This window comes from Sinocyclocheilus anshuiensis, unplaced genomic scaffold, assembly GCF_001515605.1.
Source record: "Sinocyclocheilus anshuiensis isolate Anshui unplaced genomic scaffold, SAMN03320099.WGS_v1.1 scaffold421, whole genome shotgun sequence".
NCBI lineage: Eukaryota > Metazoa > Chordata > Actinopteri > Cypriniformes > Cyprinidae > Sinocyclocheilus > Sinocyclocheilus anshuiensis.
The window spans coordinates 50,950-60,002 of record NW_015540859.1 but is presented as its reverse complement, the minus strand read 5'-3'; the positions used below and the strand labels follow the sequence as shown (position 1 = coordinate 60,002).

Below are 9,053 nucleotides of genomic sequence, written 5' to 3'. Positions count from 1 at the left end.
CCCTTCCGTTGGGGTATCTAGCACAGCAAAGGGTACCAAAAGGGTGGAGCTAAACTCACCGCAGAACGTTGATTGGTTGACTAGAATCGTAACTTTTGCGTGATACAAGGGGATAAAGCGTCCTTCACTCGTTCCGCTTTGCTGTCCATGAGTGTTGGGCTTACATCAGAGTGCGCAAACAAAAAAATATAACCGCGTATTTTATCATTTTAGATTTTCACACAGACAATAGCCGTTTCTCAATACGCGTTCTTGTCTTGTTTCACTAGAACGAGACAATAGCTGTTTCTCAATATGCGTTCTTGTCTGTTCTTGTGGACTTGTGAAACGTCATTGCCCAAAAACCCACGTAATTTTCTAAATATTACTGTTATGAAATTTAGTTTTAAGGGTTTTCAGGCGAGAATGTAATTGTTTAAAACTCAAATCTGCGGTTTATTTATAAAGATAGCGCCTATCTGAAAATTTGCTATGCCAATTTCGGAGCTCCAGGCGATCAGCGGGTGCTCAGTGCTCATGTATCTGCCGAGAGCAGCCTCAACTCGGCTAGTCCTTCCGACATACTATTGGCAGTGGAAACGCAAGCCTGATCAGGGTTACCCATACCGAATCGTACCGTACTGAACTGTACTGTACCGTACCGCTCAGTGGAAAGGAGCCGTTAAATACACTTACTTTCACTCATGTAAGAAGCAGAAACTGATCATTTGGTTATCTAATACTGACAATTACGTTGAACTGTTTGGCCTGAATAAGATTTCTGATGATGTGGCGTTGAAGTGTATAATTTCTGCACCACTAGAGTCACCAAACAGAACTGCAAATTAGACACTGTTTTCAAACAAGTTTTCAACAGTCCCCCTGTCTGCCATTATAAAGCCAAACAGGTAGTCCTACCCCAAACTTATGAATCTAGATCAGGGGTTCTCAACAAAGATCCAGGCTGTGCTCGAAATGGCATACTTGCTTACTGCCCAGTACACAGTGCATACTGCATTCTATTTTGAAAGAATAGTGTGTGAAACAGTACACAATAAGCAACAAATGTTTTAGAGTACTATGCTGTGCTGTCACATGACAAGGACTGAACATTAATTCAGCACAGCTGTCGAGGATGTTACCTTACAAATAAATGTGCTAACCGTTCTTTTTACAAAGGCTTGTTAATAAGGGTTCATACCACTGATCTATAATAGTTCATATAACAGTTCATACTAGTAAACAATTATATTGCCCAATTGAACTCATTTCATAATTGATGATGAACTCTACATATTGAAAAGAACTGAATCAACACTGAGCTCTTTAACTGAATGATGGTATTTTTGGAAGTTACACTAAGTTGAAGAAGCGATATATTCTAGTTACACTAAGTGCAAATAAATTCTGTTTACACTAAAATAGCAGCATTTTCTTTAGCAACAGGTGTGTAAATAGTAGTTAGGTGGCAGATATTTATACTTCAGTACTGTAGTACATTATAAAACAGAATGCAATAACATATTGAGTGTAAATTATAATGCTTATAAATTTTATTAGATGAATGCCAATTTATTGGGACAAAAACCTCCCTACACCGACAGCTAAACATGCCTAATAACATGTATTATTAATGAGGCGTTTTATTTCCACTTTTCAAATATTTACTTTATTTTTATTGAAAATAAATGCCTTTCTGATCTGATATGTGATGGGAAAAGGAGAAGCACGTTTGACAAAAGGCGGACTAGAACTCGGGTCGATCGCGTCAAAAGCAAACAGCTCGCATTTTACTCACTGTGCCATTGATACTGCAGTAAAATATGTGTCTTTTGCAGTGCTGTTTACAGCAGCCCGGCATTGGTGGGTGGAGTTAATGTAAATAGCCTCTACCAACAAATTGGTCTATTTGTACTTAGAACTCTGGTTCTTTTTAGAGCTGCTTTAAAGCAGAATTGAATTCTGTTTGCATAACTGAAATATTTTTTTATTTGTTATTTATATATTATATTACTGCAATATTATTATGATTTAATATATTTGAAACAATCTGTACTGTATAAAGTGCTATAGATTTAAAGCTGACATAATTTGACTTGACTAGAAACATGCCATGGAGCAGGGGTCGGCAAGTAAATTTGGCATTGGGCCAAAAAAATATTTCGCCACTAGATGGTGGGCCAGAATATAGTTAAAGGATAATTTAAGAAATTAATTGATGAAAAATGCAACTACAATTGCCTGTGATAGACTGTTACACTGTCTTTTGTAACTGTTTGTGAGCTGTAACTCTGTGTTAAATCCTGTAGGAGGACAGTCATTAACAAAAAGCCATATTTGTGTGGCGGCGTCCGGCAGAGTATGTGAGCGGAGTGGAGCGTCAACAATTTCCCCTCCACGCTCCGAGCATTTAATAATCACTCCGCTCCGGGTTCACCATTTCCCGCTCCCGCTCCACTCCTCGCAGAAACACCGCCCTGCGGCTAAAGTATTTCAGTATGTTTGAAATATCACAGTTCTGTACATAATGTATATTAAAAAATAAAATAACAGCAGAGTTTCAAAGTGGTTTATTAGAACACTAGTTTTCAAACTTTTTAACTACCACATGACAAGCTAATAACATGGTTGTCAGCATTAAAAGGTATAATTGCTGCTTTTTGCGGTGCAAATTTTGTTTGTGATGAAAATAACAGTACGTTTTCGTCAGTCGTTTTACCTACGGATCGATGCATTTCTTACAGATTTCTGCTCATTCGAAATTGGATACAGATGAAGTAGCACTGTAAGATTACATTTGTTTGAATGCATTATTGAGAGAGCGATTGCGTGTGAATGTGTTGTAGTACTTGTTTAAATCATGCTTTCAGCTGAAAATATCTATATCTAGAAGGAACAAACTAATTCCTTGAGAACTATAACTTCCCGCTCATGTCCATTGCCGTCATCATAGCTTCACGTTCTTTCTGATTTGAGTGATCCTTCTCTATCAAGCTGGCTAAATATGTTTAACATGTGAATTCTTGCCAAACATGCAGTTATATTACGGGCTGTTGGCATGAATTGTACTCGTGATGGAGCGGTGGTGGAGCGAGTGAAAACCACGCTCCGACTTTTAAAAAATCCTGTTTTTGGATTGTTGCTGTTGCTGTCATGGCAGATCTATTTTAGAACCAGCCGCTATCAAAATAATCTGGCTGCGGGCGCGGGCCAGATATTATTGCTGGCGGGCCAGTTTTGGCCCGCGGGCCGCCTGTTGCTGACCACTGCCATAGAGATTCAAGTACAATTTATATCCTAATAACGATATCATTTTTAGATACATAGCGAAAGTTTGTACTTTACATGTATATACGTACATATAAAAGTGTTACATTTATAATTACTATTCCCAACCTCCAGTTAACTCACCCGTTTAAAAATGAAACGTCACATGGAGCGCGTTGCGTTCTGAGAAACAGTATCCCATGCAGTGTCTTCAGATGCATACATCAAATTTCAGCAAATGTAGCAGGTAATCCGGGCATTCCATGCATACATAAAATTCACATACTATTCACAGTATACGCATATACTTTTTGATTGTGTCTTTGTTCCTCATGTGTTCTGTGACCTAGACCAGTGGCTCCCAACCCTGGTCCTGGAGGCACCCCAACACTGTACAAATGTGCAGTGTTGGGGTGCCTCCAGGACCAGGGTTGGGAACCACTGACCTAGACCAGTCATTTGGTTCAGGTGTGTGTCGTTAATCATCCTCATTTGCCTTTGTATTTAAGTTCTAGTCTGGTCAGTGTTCCCTCATCCGGTATTGAATGTTCTATGTGTGTCACCTACCTGTCTGTGGAATTACTCTCTTGTGGATTTATTAAAAGACTAATTACCTTCATCTTCTTTGTGCGTGAGTTTATCTTCGACATCATTCTGTGACAATAGCTTACTGCAATATAGTAAGAGTTGTATGGTAGTATGCCATTCTGAACACAGTTTCAGTACTGATTTCAGTGTACTTGAGTTATATTTAGCAGATTCTGGCAAATATAGTAAGTCATCCGGGTATTCCATGCATACAGTCATGGCCAAAAGTTGACATAAATTTTGTGTTTTGCAAAGTTTGCTGCTTAAGCTGTTGTGGTGATCATTCACATTGTTTCTAGATTATTGTGCAGAGTTATCAGATGCTTTTTAAATCATTTCTGAAAGCTTAATTGGCCAAAAAATTAACTTTTCACAAAAAAAACAAAAACAAATTTGACTGTTTTTTGATCCTGACACAATGACCAGCTAACATTAATTGACTAATCATATCAGCAGCACATGTGAAAGTGTGAATGAGTACTAGTCATGTTAAATCACTATCATAATAATGAGATTGTAAGAGCAGACTCGTTGCTATAAAAGGAGGGAAGAAGCGCTTCCAATCATTGTGTTCGTTAGCAATGGTTACCTCCAAAGAAACACATGCAGCCATCATCGCTTTGCATCAAAATGGCCTCACATGCAAGGAAATTGCTACAAAGAATATTGCACCTGAAAGAACCATTTTGGGACCATCAAGAACTTCAAGGAAAGAGGTTCGACTGCAGTGAAGAAGTCTTCTGGATGTCTTCCTTTACATATACACGTTTGAGATACCACAAGGTCATGAGAATAAATCCTAGTGTTTTAAAAGGGTGGAAAACAACTTTCAAACTGGTGCGTTAGCGTTGAGGCATGATTTTTTTTTTAGAACAACCTTTTATATGTGTAAATGTCAAAAAAAAAATTGATTTTCGGTTTTATGACCCCTTTAACATATCGGCAATTATTTTGGACTTCCAATAGAGTATGATTTGTGATCACTTGTGATCTGATCACTTATAGCCATCCTTACATTGTGTGTGCCTCTTTTGTCACACTATAGTGTTTGTTGTTTGTTGCAAAATCCTATAAGACTTTATTTGAAGCACTGTAATTACTATAATACTACAACTTCTCATCTTTGCTTCTGACTCTTAACTTGTTTGGCTTCATGCTGTCAGAAGCTAATATTCCGAGGCACACAACACACTGTGGTCTCTCTTCATTCCCTACTGATGTACTGGTGAATTCATATTTTCTTGTTTTTAAAACACTGTCTACACCGGATGTGATGGTTTTCGCACCATGCTCCAAATGCTTGATGATGCTGTCTACACTGGACGTCTCAACACAAATGTTGCAAATCCATTTGTCCTTTGTTTCAGAAGTTGTGTGACTGTTTGGAGTACATCAGAAATAAAACAGGCCATCAGTTTACTGTCGGAAATTTGTAGTGGCAGAGTAGACAGAATCAGATTTTAATGGGCTCTATTTGCTTTTGTCACGTCATGCTTCTCATGTCTGGTTTAGACGCGTTGTTTTGGTAGCTGCGACATTTAAAGTAGATTCATCATCTGTTTTATGTTTACCTGGCACTGGCAATCCTTTCACAAACTTATCCATGCTTAGTGCAAGACCATGCTGTCACAGTTGTTTGTCAGTTTTGTTCATGGACTTTAGATTTGACATTCACAGACTTTTAGTATATGTTGGTCATTAGTTCCCGTTTCCTTTGTTTGATTTCCCACTCCTCATTTGTAATCATTAGTCTCCAGCTGTGTTTGATTTATCATCTTGTTTGTGTTGCCTTTATATACTCTTCCCTCAAGTTCAGTCATGGTCAAGTCACCGTTATGCTAGGTTGGTTTTGTACCTTCTGTCTGTCTGCCTGCCTTTTTAGATTGTTCATTAAATGTTGGATGTTGGAATTTATTCTTCTGTCTTCACCTTCTTGCCTGCAAGCAACTGTGACACATGCATCTTTCATTCATATTTTCACATGGCTCCCTGCAATACTCAATTCTGGTTCTTCAATCATGCCATCCAGCAGGCTGTTATTCGACGAAAACAACCGCTACAACTTAAAACAGACTGCACAAGAGAGTACTGTGAGTCATCTTGAGGTAATACAATGTCAAATTAATATTTTTGTTTAATTATTTACTTAAGTGGGACAATTTCACTGTGGCGTCTTGTATCACCCTGAAGATTTATTTAATATCACCTGCTGTCTATAAACTATCCTCTAGCCTTGCCATGATCCCTTTTTTATAACTCCGCCCCCAGTTTGGGAAACACTGCTGCAGAGTGAAAGCAAACTGGGAATTCCATGTTCAGTTGATATATTAAAATCTTCAACAAACAACGTGTTGTGATTGTCTGCATACACTACAATATTTTATCAAGGTACCGTTGCTCTGACTATCTCTACAGCAGATCATAAAGCAGAAATCACCAACTAATGGCACACATGCCACCATTGGTAATCACTTACATGGAGCGATGGAGACTTGTTAAAGTTCTTTCTTTCTGTTTGGTAACATATTAAATGTAAAATTACATGATTTACAGTTCAGATACAGGTTTTCACAAAAAAATCTTATAAATGATAAACATCACATTTGAGCATCTAAAAGAAAAGGGATGAGTCAAACATATAAATCACAATATTAATTTAAAATATATAAAGTGTGTTAATTGTTTAGATTTTTAGAAGGCACATGAGCTTCTATCACATTTACAATACTGCGTGTTTGCTATGTAAAAACATGGGTCGATTTTCACATTAGTTTTAACTAAAACAGCAGACCAGCTTATTGGAAATGCAAATCACTGATCTGTATAATGATCAGTTCTTTTTTTCTGCCAGTAGTTGGGGCTTTTCAACAAAGCAGAAATATAGTGGGTTTCCCGGTAACGGCTGTACACAAAGCAGCTCTGCACTCGTAAACACTGTTTTATCAAGCATTATAGGAAAGATGAAATTAAAATACCATTGAAACATTTTTGGAGACAGTCGGTTCCCTTCAGCGCCCATATTTATTCAATGAAATTTACAGCCTTTTGAAGTTTAATCATCACATTAAGCTATATCGTGATTCTTGCCTTTCCGTCCCCAAATTTAAGACCTCTTAAAATTAGAATTAAGACTTATATCATCGGCCTGGGGGAATATTTAAGACATATCCTCAGAAGTGTACATCAGGATCATCAGGTGTTCTGGCTCCTTAAACACTACAGACCCTCCTCTGGGGCAGGCCACCTTGGGTGATCAATCTTAGGCATGTGTTTTATAGTGAATTACTATTTCGATCTAAACCAGATCCACAATCCCATTGTTTGGATCTAGACGGAGTTAAACTGCTCTTCCTTTTTCTCAAATTTCCCTTGCTTGCCAAAATTTTTTTTTTTTTTAGGTCGAAGGGGAATATCTCTAGCTTGGGGGTCAGGAGTTGAAACTGCCAGATGCAAAGCCCTTCCCCCTAAAAGTCAAGACGAACCGGACCAACATCATCTCCTGTGGGGACAACCACCGGATGTGTTAACTTCTAATCTGAGAATTTTCATACTGGCCTTCATGATTTTTACCACTACACCAAAAAATCAAGATGAGTGCAAGGGTTTTGGGTGCAAAATGTGCTGTTGTGTGAGAGGTGCTAATCAACTGTAAAAGACTGGGCTCCAATTAAGGCCCGTTAGCCCCAGCCCACCGTCCCTGCATGCTGTCCAAGTGGACCTGGGGGGCTGGAAACTTACCGCTCCCCAAAGCAACTTTTCGTTAACACCGCTAGGTATCCAGGTCACTCAAGAAAAGGCTGTGAGAAAGGTCTCTTCTTAGGGCCCTTTGTCAGCCTTGGAGCAAGCACAATTTGAGGGGACTGTCATTTCCCCCTCTGCCGACTTAAAACAGGGAGTCCATTGACAAACAAAGCACCCGTATAACAACGAGAAACCAGTTGCCAGGTCCTTCATTCCCCAAGGATAGACCCCATAAACTCAACTTGGGCTGAGAGTCAAGACTGGCAGATGCACATTTCTGTACAGCAAGCTTCTAACAGCCCTTCCCTCTAAATTTAATGTAACAACTGAACAGACATCATCCTTACCAGGGATAATTGTCAAGTGCAAGAAGTTCTAGGATAAGCAGGGGTAGGAAAGTTCGGTCCTAGAGAGCCGCAGGGACTGCGGCTCTCTAGGACCGAACTTGCCTACCCCTGAGCTAGGTGAACCATGCCCCGTGAACCCCCTATCTTGGTTCTGCACTCTGAACCATGTTAACCATTTTTTTCCTTTTTTTCTTTTCTATCAACTTTTCCAATGTTTGTTGTCCATTTCAAACCTCAGTCAATTACAATCCTCCGCATAAGAAGCACCGAAAACCATTTATCAATCCACTACCGAACACTGAAGTTCAAGCATGACCTTTGTCCTCCCAAAAAGACCCCACCCATCCAGATCCCTTCCCATTTTTTTATTTTTTTAATTTTTTTTCTCTATAAGGGAGTATTCAGAACAGAGAATGAATTTGGACCATCGTCCCCTCATAACCCCCACGACCATCATAACTCCCATTTTTCATCCTTTGTTGTTTACTTTTGTTATTTTATACATGGAGTAACCAAAGCTGTCTTAATTTGAATTATTTTTTATTCCACGCATAAACGTTGTTTTCTCAAAAACACAAACATGAACATTCATGCTGCTCACATATTATTGTAGCCCAGTTTGTGCTGAATACAGTGTTATCAGACTTTAGCCATTAATGTTTTTAAGATACTGAAAAAAACAGAAGTCCTGTTCTTTTGTTCCGATCCTGTTCTGATCTTCCCTACTGTCGAGGATGAAGGTGGTCCTGAACGAAGATGCAGCACCCGAACCTCCAAGGGCTGACCAGCCTCCCTCACTACCGACTGGGGATACAGTCTCTGGTATTCCAAACTCATAACCCCCCGAAAAAAACAATCCTGTGTGTGCGCATTAACTCTTGAATAGATCTAACTTGACCCAGAAATGTGAGGCCCTTGACAAAGCCTGCTCCAGGTCAGCGAGCCCAGCCTCAACCCATAGATCAAGGATGGACAATCCTGGCCCAGCATCACATTCCACCAAGAAAACTTGTTCACAAAACATTTTTAAAAACAATTCTACATGTATTACTATGGAGAGGATCTAACTTGGCCCAAACATGTAAGGGTTTTGACAAAGCCTGTTGTCAAGATAATTCTGGTACATTATCG

At 39.1% G+C, this 9,053-nt stretch overlaps 1 long non-coding RNA gene across 2 annotated transcripts; it reads left to right on the top strand.

Moving 5' to 3' along the window:
* Window positions 1–5,649: 5,649 nt before the first annotated feature.
* On the top strand, window positions 5,650–7,889 carry LOC107687950 (uncharacterized). 2 transcript variants are annotated; one of them, XR_001634184.1, is made up of 3 exons: window positions 5,650–5,676; window positions 5,864–5,939; window positions 7,233–7,889. It is a non-coding gene; the product is annotated as an uncharacterized LOC107687950 (long non-coding RNA). The 2 variants fall into 2 exon arrangements; XR_001634183.1 differs by lacking the exon at window positions 5,650–5,676 and having other exon boundaries at window positions 5,683–5,939.
* Window positions 7,890–9,053: the final 1,164 nt, after the last annotated feature.